Source organism: Sphaerodactylus townsendi, linkage group LG15 (assembly GCF_021028975.2).
Source record: "Sphaerodactylus townsendi isolate TG3544 linkage group LG15, MPM_Stown_v2.3, whole genome shotgun sequence".
Lineage (NCBI taxonomy): Eukaryota > Metazoa > Chordata > Lepidosauria > Squamata > Sphaerodactylidae > Sphaerodactylus > Sphaerodactylus townsendi.
Window position 1 is genome coordinate 28,331,094 of NC_059439.1, and position 10,135 is coordinate 28,341,228.

Genomic DNA, 10,135 nt, shown 5'->3' on the forward strand with positions numbered 1-10,135 from the left:
AAAGCAATGTTTGAGTGGGATTAAAACTCATTTAAAATAAAGCAAAACTTGGCCATTAGATTAACGTTAATGCGGAAATTCTATTTACTGCGTCGAGAAAGGAAATTGACAAAATTCTTTTAATAACTTAGTTGTGTTTTGCCCCCACTGGGAGGTTGTTAATCCAATCAGTGGCTTTGGAGGATCCAGTTCCAGGCCGCGTTGCGTCACACTTCAGTCAGCTCCGGAGTCCCGGTATGATTAAGGCGATTGTTCAAACAAATTAAGTCACTGCCGCCTTTTGAAAGCCGTCAGACTCAATTGCGACTGCCAAGAAACTCCACCCGAACGCATGCAAATACGCCTCATCCTCCTCCCAACTGGGAGGTGGAGGAAACAGATATTCTACTGCACAAAACACTCTGCACCGGAGATGCTGAACTGATTTGGTTCAAGGGCCAGATATGACATAAATGTGACTTGACGGGGCCTGGTGGGGTTGCGGGGTGGCTGCGTCAGCCGACCCCAGAACGGCACGGGGTGGGGACATTGCCCCGACTGGCAAGCCTTCAGCTGGGTGGGATGGCTGCCTTTGAGAGGCCTTATCAGATCCGCAAGCCAGGTGAGGCAATCCCCAATTCCTGATCTGGCCTGGCAACAGGGCTTGCTAAATCAGGAGTGCCTCACCTGGCTAGTGGACCTGATTAGTCCCTCAAGGGGCCGGATGCAGCCCCCAAGCCACATATTTGACACCACTGCTTTGCATTGTGCCACAGAGAGGAGTGCATCTTACTGTGACATGCCTCTAAAACAGCAGTGGTTAAGAGCAGGTGCATTCTAATCTGGAGGAACCGGGTTTGATTCCCCACTCTGCCACCTGAGCTGTGGAGGCTTATCTGGGGAATTCAGATTAGCCTGTGCACTCCAACACACGCCAGCTGGGTGACCTTGGTCTACTCACAGCTTTTCGGAGCTCTCTCAGCCCTACCTACCTCTCAGGGTCTTTGTTGTGAGGGGGGAGAGGGAAAGGAGATTGTCAGCTCCTTTGAGTCTCCTACAGGAGAGAAAGGGAGGATATAAATCCAAACTCTTCTTCTTCTTCTTCTTAAAGATGGCAGCCAGAGATGCGGGTGGAATACTAGGAGCTCTGTTTGCCATGCCTGTATATATTGGTTTATGGTTTTAAATATTAAATTGTAAATTAGGGTTTTAATGGTATTTTATGAGTAATTGTACACCGCCCAGAGCCCTTCAGGGATGGGCGGTATAATACATTCAATAAATAATAAAAATAATTTTAAAAATGAGAGGTCAAGAATCCAAACGGACAATGTTGAAACATTATACAGCAGACATCACCGTGATCGAGGACAAGAAAGTGACCATCATCCACATAGCAGTACCCGGTGACAGCGGGGTCACTGAAAAAGAACATGAGAAGGTTGCAAAATACCACAATTTGAAAATCAAGCTTCAGCGTCTATGGCACAAAATCAGCTGAGATCATCCCAGTGGTAATCGGCACTTTGGGCGCCACCCCGAAAACCCTACGGCAGCACTTGAAACATCTTCAAATGGACAAAATTAACATCTGTCAGATTCAGAAGGCAGCCTTACTGGAATCTGCACGAATACTATGTCAATACATTACAACTTCCTAGGCCTCTGGGTGAGGCTCGAATTGTAATGAAAGGCCAACAACCAGCTAAAGATCTGGCAGCTGTAGTGTGAAGTCAACCATAATAATAATAAAGCAACCAGACCACAGCCACACAGTCCAGAAAACCATCAACAGTCAATCAAATTTAGTTAAATCCAGGGTTAGGCAAACCTCTTTGGACTGCCGGCAGAGATTCAACCAACACCCCCCCCTCCCCCAAGTTTATACTGCAACATGATTCGGGATAGAGGCTGCTCCATATTTTAAACCAGAGGTCTCTATTTTTAATTGACACCTCTGTGTATTTTAGTTCTGGATCTTAATTGGTGTTTTGCATTCTTTTATAATACTCTGCTGTTATTTATTAGCTGCCTCGGTGGCTCTGGTTGACCTGAAAGCTCAGGAGTATCTTCCTCGTAACAATCTTGTGAGGTAAATTTTGTTGCGAGAGGGGTTTCTGGTGCAACCGATCAGCTTCACGCCTGCATGGAAATTGGAACCTGGGTTTTGCGACTACTAATCTGGTGTTCTAACCAGTATGCCACACTGCCTGCACACGAGGTCACCTGTGCACAATTCCAGGTGCCCGGTGTCTTACCAGGTAGTTTTGCCTGGGCACGCAGCATTAGTGTTTCAGGGATATATGGTCCAGGCAGGCGCTAGGCCGGCATGCTAACATGACCCATTTAGGAGCTGAGGTGTTTTTTTAAATAAAAATATTATACAGTTTTTAAAAAGTTGGATATAAAGCTTTTAAAATGCGTTCTGTAAACAAAACAGATATTATTAAGTCCGGTTTATCTTGCTATAACATTCCACCTATCAAACTTATCTAACTTTGTACCCAACATACATGTTGGTTTACTCAACTGCACACATTCCTTTAGAGTTTTCAACCACTCCTTTTCATTTGGAGTTCAGTTCCTTTTCCAGTATCTAGCAAAGACAAATCTTGCAAAGGTCATGGCATTTAAAATTAATTCCTGACTGTCTGTGGAAAGTAAATGAGGGGAGGTGTTAATATAAACGTGAAGCTGGCCGTAAGGCACACATCAGGTGAGAAAGTTCTTCCTCTCCTCAAATTCACCTCAACTTAGGCCCTGCCTAGAAACTAGGTGACAGTGAATTCTCATGTTACAATTTATTTATTTAAGGTGTTTTCAGGCCTCCGTTCCTCCCAATTAGGGTCCCCAAGGCAGTGAACCTGGAAACATAAACAATGAGAAACATTTAAAATGATAAATTAATATAAACACAGGTTACACAGGTTATATCTGGGTGGCCTATTCCGTCTTTCAGTCAGACATGAATTACAGGTTCCCATTAATTCCCCCATGTGCCATATTCAATCTGGGTTGGGAGCACTTCATTTGGGGAGGAGTTTCAGCCGCCATTTTAAATGGTCTGGGGGTGGTGGTGGGGAGAAGGTGCTATTTGCCACTTTTCCATTTGGGAAAATAGCATTCTGGTTGTGGTGGGTTTTCTGGGCAGTGTGGCCGTGGCTGTCTGCACTGCGTAAAAACACGGACTTTACACAGTGTGTAACAGACTTCCCTCTGTGATACACCTCTGAAGATGCCAGCCACAGATGCAGGCGAAACGTTAGGAACAAGATCCACCAGACCACGACCACACAGCCCGGAAAACCCACCACAACCAGTCGAATCCGGCCGTGAAAGCCTTCGAAAATAGCATTCTCTCCATTCATCTCAACCGCAGTCAGAAAAGGGCACCTTGTTCAAGGGAATCTGTAAAGTCCATCTGATTGAAAGATGGAACGGGGAACCCAAACAGCCCCTTGTAGGCCATAACAAGTAAATGCAGATGAAAAACAACTTGAGAATTAATAATTTGATAATGATTAAGATATAAGAGACTAAGGCCCCTTCCGTACATGCAGAATAATTGACTTCCAATCCACTTTCAATGCACTTTGCAGCTGGATTTGACTGTGCAGAATAGCAAAATCCACTTTCAAACAGTTGTGAAAGTATATAAGTACTATATAAGTTGTACTATATAAGCATTTTATTGTCATTGTGCACGCACAACGAAATTTACAGCAGCATTCCTCGATGCACACAATTTCAGACTCATACAATTTCAGACTCATGCAATTTCAGACTCATACATCATCATCCTCCACCCATCCCTACATAGCCCCAAATACATCAATATGAAGCAGCGGAGTTTAGCATAGCCACAGCTCTAGAGTAGAAGCTGTCTCTAAGCCTCTTTGTCCTAGTTCTGAGGGCCCTGTATCGTCTGCCAGATGGTAGCAGTTTAAAAAGAGAGTGTGCTGGATGAGACGGGTCCCTTAGAATATTTTGGGCTTTATTTAGACTTCGGGCATTATAGATTTCTTCCAAGGAGGGGAGAGGGCAGCCGATAATCCTTTGTGCAGTATTGTGCAGTATTACAGGTAGATGGAAAGTGCATTATTCTGCATATGCGGAAGGGACCTAGCCAGTAAAGGCATTTTAGAGCTGGTGGACAGTGACTTAAAGATATTTTGTGATGGTTTCTCAGATAATATCAGAATGTCACATTCGGCTCCATGATGTAATGGTTACATTAATACAGTCTTGGGTAGATGTCTTCTCTGTTCTGCTTCTGAGTGATCTGAAGCATCTTTTTCTACGTCTGTCAAATACATTGTAAACATTAATAAAAAGCTATTTTTTAAAAAAAGGAAATGCAGATGAGTTTGAGAGAAAGAAGAAGAAGAAGAAGAGTTTGGATTTATATCCCCCCTTTCTCTCCTGCAGGGGACTCAAAGGGGCTTACAATCTCCTTGCCCTTCCCCACTCACAACAAACCCTGTGAGGTAGGTGGGGCTGAGAGAGCTCCAAGAAGCTGTGACTAGCCCAAGGTCACCCAGCTGGCGTGCGTGGGAGTGCACAGGCTAATCTGAATTCCCCAGATCAGCCTCCACAGCTCCGGCGGCAGAGCTGGGAATCAAACCCGGTTCCTCCAGATTAAATACACGAGCTCTGAACCTCCTACGCCACTCTCGAGAGGGAAAGTATGAAAGGCACCCGGGAGGCTTAACAGAGACTTCACCTGCTGAATGCCCCCTCTGCATATGCAGAATAATTCACTTTCAATCCACTTTCACAATTGTTGGCAAGTGGATTTTGCTATTCCGCACAGTAAAATCCAGCTGCAAAGTGCAGTGAAAGTGGATTGAAAGTGCATTATTCTGCATGTGCGGAAGGGGCCAAAGTGAAGGTGAACTATGCAGTCGCAGTGGCTGCTGTCCGTAGTCCTGTTTTGCCTCTGAGTTGGCAACTGGGGATATCCTCCAGAGACTGAACTTGGCCTGAGGCCCCTGAGTGGCTGACCCCTCCATGACACACTCCGTGACCCCTTAGTGCGAAATTTAGCAGAGTCAGTTATCGTCTTCTTTTGCCACCGTCCCATCTGATCGCTCACTCCTCAGAGAGTACTGAGGAGTTCACAAGACTATGGCCCCTTCCGCACATGCAGAATAATGCACTTTCAATCCACTTTCACCATTGTTTGCAAGGGGATTTTGCTCTTCTACACAGTAAAATCCAGCTGCAAAGTGCATTGAAAGTGGATTGAAAGTGCATTATTCTGCATGTGCGGAAGGGGGCTATAAGAGGAGCCCTGCTGGATCAGACCAGTGGTCCACCCAGTCCAGCATCCTTTTTCACACACTGACCAATCAGTTATAGTAGAGAGCCAAAAAACAGGGCACAGAGGCTGAGACCTTCCCCAGGCGTTGCCTCCAGATACTGGGCTTCCGAGTTTCACTGCTGCTAAATGTGGAGGTTCCTTTTAGTCACCATGGACAGCAGCCACTCAAAGACCTGTTCTCTCTAAATTTGTCTAGTCTCCTTTTGAAGCAATCTCTGCTTATGGCCCTCACTGTTTCTAACCAGGTCCTCCCAGGCAGCGAATTCCACATTTTAGTCTTATGCTGAATGCAAAAGTACTTCCTTCTGCCTATCCCGAAACTATCGCCTGTCAAATTCACTGGATGCCCCAGAATTATAGTATTTTGGGAGAGGGAAAGAGCGTTACCGTGATCCACTCCCTCACACTTCTTTTCCCCCTCTGTAATCGGTATCTCTCCCACAGAAATCTAGCCAGCTTTGTTTTCGAAACAGCACATATTTTGCAAAGATATGATACCCTACACTGCAGAAGGGAATAATTTTTCACTTTCCTCCAGTAAATCAATTCCTTCCAAGCCCGAACTGAAGGCAGGAAATGCGTTGCAGGCCTTCCTAATCCCCCTGTGGGGCCAAGGCTGAGCGGATTTCCTGTCCTGGGTCTCGCTTGCAAGAAGACCAGGCATGAGAATTTGAGGGTAGATATACAGAGGAGGAAATTGTTTAACCCTTGCCGGCCTGGGAAATTACTAGGCCGAGCAAGGCAGGACAAGGGGGAGGGATAAAAAGGCGAGGAGTGGACAGGCTGAAACAAACTAGCTTTCCCGCGGGTGGTGGTTCCTTGGAGAAGGCCCTGGGTCCGCCCAGCCGCCAATTAAAAGCTTAGAGCAAAATGCACGTTAGGAGGGAGTTGTTTGACTCGTTTTGTAGCCGGCAGCCTCGCAAATAAGGCTGCACAAGATACTGGTCCATAAAAGCGTTTACTAGCTCCCCTGCCGGGTTGCCCAAAGGGAATTCGCTCTCTCGGCGTGGCTTTTTGGAGAAAGCTGTTCTGACAGAGCCAGAACGACACCAATGCACCAAACTCACCTACCCAGTGACCATGCTTTTGGGGTGGATTCAGTGGTTATATGCGAGCCATGTCAAATTTACTGCGAAGGTGTGGGGCAGCGATTCTGTTCTCTGGAGCAGCTGTGGAGAAGCACAAACAGCCTGAGCTTGAGCATGTTGGAAGAAAAGGGACTTTACGCTGTTTCCTGCCTCATCCTACAGAGGGGGTTTTTACTAGTGAGCTAGTGGCGAGATAGGGACTTAGGAATTTGTCACCTTTACTCTATCATGCTGAGTCTATCCCTTTGATGTAGACTGATACTCTTAGGGACTTCCTCCCTTGCTTCCGCCTTCTTCTCGACCCTCTCCATCTTACCTTCACCATGCCTAGGGAGAGGATGTGTCTCCTACGCATCCGCCTCCATCCAGCTAGATTAGATTAGATAGTGAACCTAACTCTCCACCTTTCTATCCAGAATGGAGTTCACTGATAAATACTCTTTTCATTAGATTAGAAACTACAAATGACTCTGACTTTCTTTTGTGTCTGAAGTTCTCTCTAGCAAGCTCAACCACGCGTTTGTGCTCAGGTAAGCTTCCCTGTGTTTAGCCTCTGTGCCACTCTGCTACTTTTCAAGGGATACACACGCACCAGGTGTGGATCTCCCAACAGAGCACACAGACCAGGGCTATAGATGACAGCTGCCATGTGAAATTCACTCATCCTCCAAAGCCATTCGCGCTGCAACGAAAGCTAACTGCTTCATGGCTGTGTTGTATGTGGAGTGACTTGCTTCCTGTCAGGGCTTTGGAAACTTTCCCTTTGATATGTGCACACCCCTACTGCTCAGAAGACCCATTTTTGGGCAACATGCAGCTACTCCAAACAGCGTGTTTTCCTTTGCCGTGAATCATACAAATTAACTCCCCAACACTATAATTGCAAGGATTTCAAAGCTCAGAATATGCTCGCTAAGTGGTTAGACCTGGTTTTGGTAGCAAATCGAGAAACCGCCGGCGGCTTCTAAGCTTCTTTCTCCCCGGGAGTCCCTTTCTGCTCTGCGCTGATTCGTCAGCTGTATAACCCCTGTGCATTTACCAAGGAGGCCTTGCGTACCACAGAGGATTTGAGTGTGTATCCCAGCCAAATAGCTGACTCAAGCTATTTTGCTCCGTGAGCCGAATATCATTACCACGGCCTCCCATCCACCCCTGTCCGTCCTTTATATTGTTGTGAGGGACTCCTGTATGCTGGTTAAGAGGTTTTATCACGTCTGAAGTTCTCTTTCCTGAAACAGACTTTTTTCTAGACTGTGGGGCCCCTTCCGCAAACGCAAAAAATGCATTTTCAAACCGCTTTCACAACTGTTTGCCAGTGGATTTTGCTATTCCGCACAGCTTCAAAGAGCACTGAAAGCAGTTTGAAGTGCATTATTCTGCATGTGCGGAATGAGCCTGGGAGCGGGGATGCTGTCTACTCTATCATGCCCGGATACATCTTCCCTTTTTGAGCTAGATATTTGGCTTCACAAAGGGTTTGACATTTGAATGTTTGCACATGGTGGTGTGATTTTTTTTTTCATCGCTCCTAATAAGAAGTATTTTTTGTGCAGTTTTTCTGCAGAGCAACCAGGGGCTACCTGCAATCTTTCTCTGGCCCCTTCCGCACACACAAAACAATGCGTTTTCAAACCACTTTCACAACTGTTTGCAAGTGAATTTTGCTCTTCCGCACAGCTTCAAAGAGCACTGAAAGCAGTTTGAAAGTGCATTGTTTTGCATGTGCGGAATGAGCCTAAGTTTCATGCAATTCTTTTTCCTCAGAATGGGGGGGAGGGAGAGAAAGGGGCAAGAACCCGGAAAACTGCTCAAATCTTTATCCCAATCCTTGGGAAAAGAAGGTCTGGGGAATATTGTGTCTCCATTGTAGGGGTTCACAATGCCGGCCCCCTTTCTCTGCTTTGTACAAGTGATTGGACACTTTTGCCCTAATAATTTAAACACAGAAGGGTTGCAACTGGGGATGTCTTAAAAATAAATAAAACAAAACAAAAGATGGGCAAATAAAGGCAAGCCCGGGGGGTCCCACAAGCATAGGGTCTCCCTGCTAATCTATGTATGTTGTGACTTGCTATCAATCAATCAATACTATAAACGAAACTGTAAATATTTGTTATTGGAAAATGCATATTTAACATGTATTTTACTAAATGCATATTTTACATGTATTTTAGGAGCAGCAGTGGCGTAGGAGGTTAAGAGCTTGTGTATCTAATCTGGAGGAACAGGGTTTGATTCCCAGCTCTGCCGCCTAAACTGTGGAGGCTTATCTGGGGAATTCAGATTAGCCTGTACACTCCCACACACGCCAGCTGGGTGACCTTGGGCTAGTCACAGCTTCTCAGAGCTCTCTCAGCCCCACCTACCTCACAGGGTGTTTGTTGTGAGGGAGGGAAGGCAAGGAGATTGTAAGCCCCTTTGAGTCTCTTGCAGGAGAGAAAGGGGGAGATATAAATCCAAACTCCTCCTCCTCCTCCTCCTCCCTTCTTCTTCTTCTTCTTCTTCTTCTTCTTCTTCTTCTTCTTCTTCTTCTTCTTCTTCTTCTTCTTCTTCTTCTTCTTCTTCTTCTTCGTCTTCGTCTTCGTCTTCGTCTTCGTCTTCTTCTTCTTCTTCTTAAGGTAATGAACAATATTAAATGTTAATTTTTATGATAAGAAGTGTGCGTTTGGCATTCACCTCCAATTTAGGATCACGGTCACCTCTGCAACCACACGTGCATGTATGCGTGTGTATCTCACGCACTACATATTTATTCCCGTGAGTGGTTGTGTAGGTAGGGGCTCCCGTGCTTTGCCCGGGGGCCTGTGGAGCTGTAAAGATGACCCTGCCCACACCACAGTCTTTCCATATGCTCAGCAACATGTGCTCCCTTCAGGGGATTTCCCTGATAATTCTGGGGCTCGGGGAATTCTTTTCCAGGTCATTGCCTGTATAGCCAATTCAGACAGGGAATGAGCTTGATAGGATGCTCACATTTCATATTTGGTGTGGACCAGGCCTGGCTAGTCTGACACACATCCTGTGCCCTGTACCACAGTTGCAAGAAGAAGACCAGCAATCAACGTGTTGCTTTCCAGGGAAGCTGGCCCAGCAGACCCCTTTGCTGAGGAAGTCTCGACAAGCATTTGAGGAACCCCAGGGTTCCTAGAAGCAAAGTCTGCAAACAGCTGCTCTAAGCAAAGTGAGAAATGCTTCAGCCCAGAAGTACTAATTAAGCACCAACAAGACTACCCTGCTTTAGCCAGACAGAGCCATTCACACCCCCAGGCGAAAGGGTAGCGCTTCTTTGGCGCTTACATCAGTGGGTGGGGAAGGAGGGAGACACCCTCGGCTGCTTCTCCACACGGGCCTGCTGAGTTCCTTTACACATCGGGGTCAGGGTAAGTTAGAAAGGGAGGAGACCCCAGTGGATTCTGGGAAACCCAAGTGGCACCGTGCTTGGTGGATGCAAGATCAGTAACAGACGGTGACAAGTTGGGAGCCTGTGAGGAATTTCAGGAGCAGGGAACAATTTCGGAAAACCACTCCAGCCGAATCTCCACTACCACAACGCAATGCCCTCCTATGCAGCCTGCCTGTCTTTTTATTTTTTTATTATTACTCTTAGCTGCACTTGGATGTTCGGGCTCTGGGTGCGTGTTCGGTCTGAACCAGGCAGACAGAAGGACTTCCTTTGTGGTGATTCACAAAATCATATGTTTCTGCATTCCTGGGGAGGAGGAGGAGGAGGAGGAAGAAGGAGGAG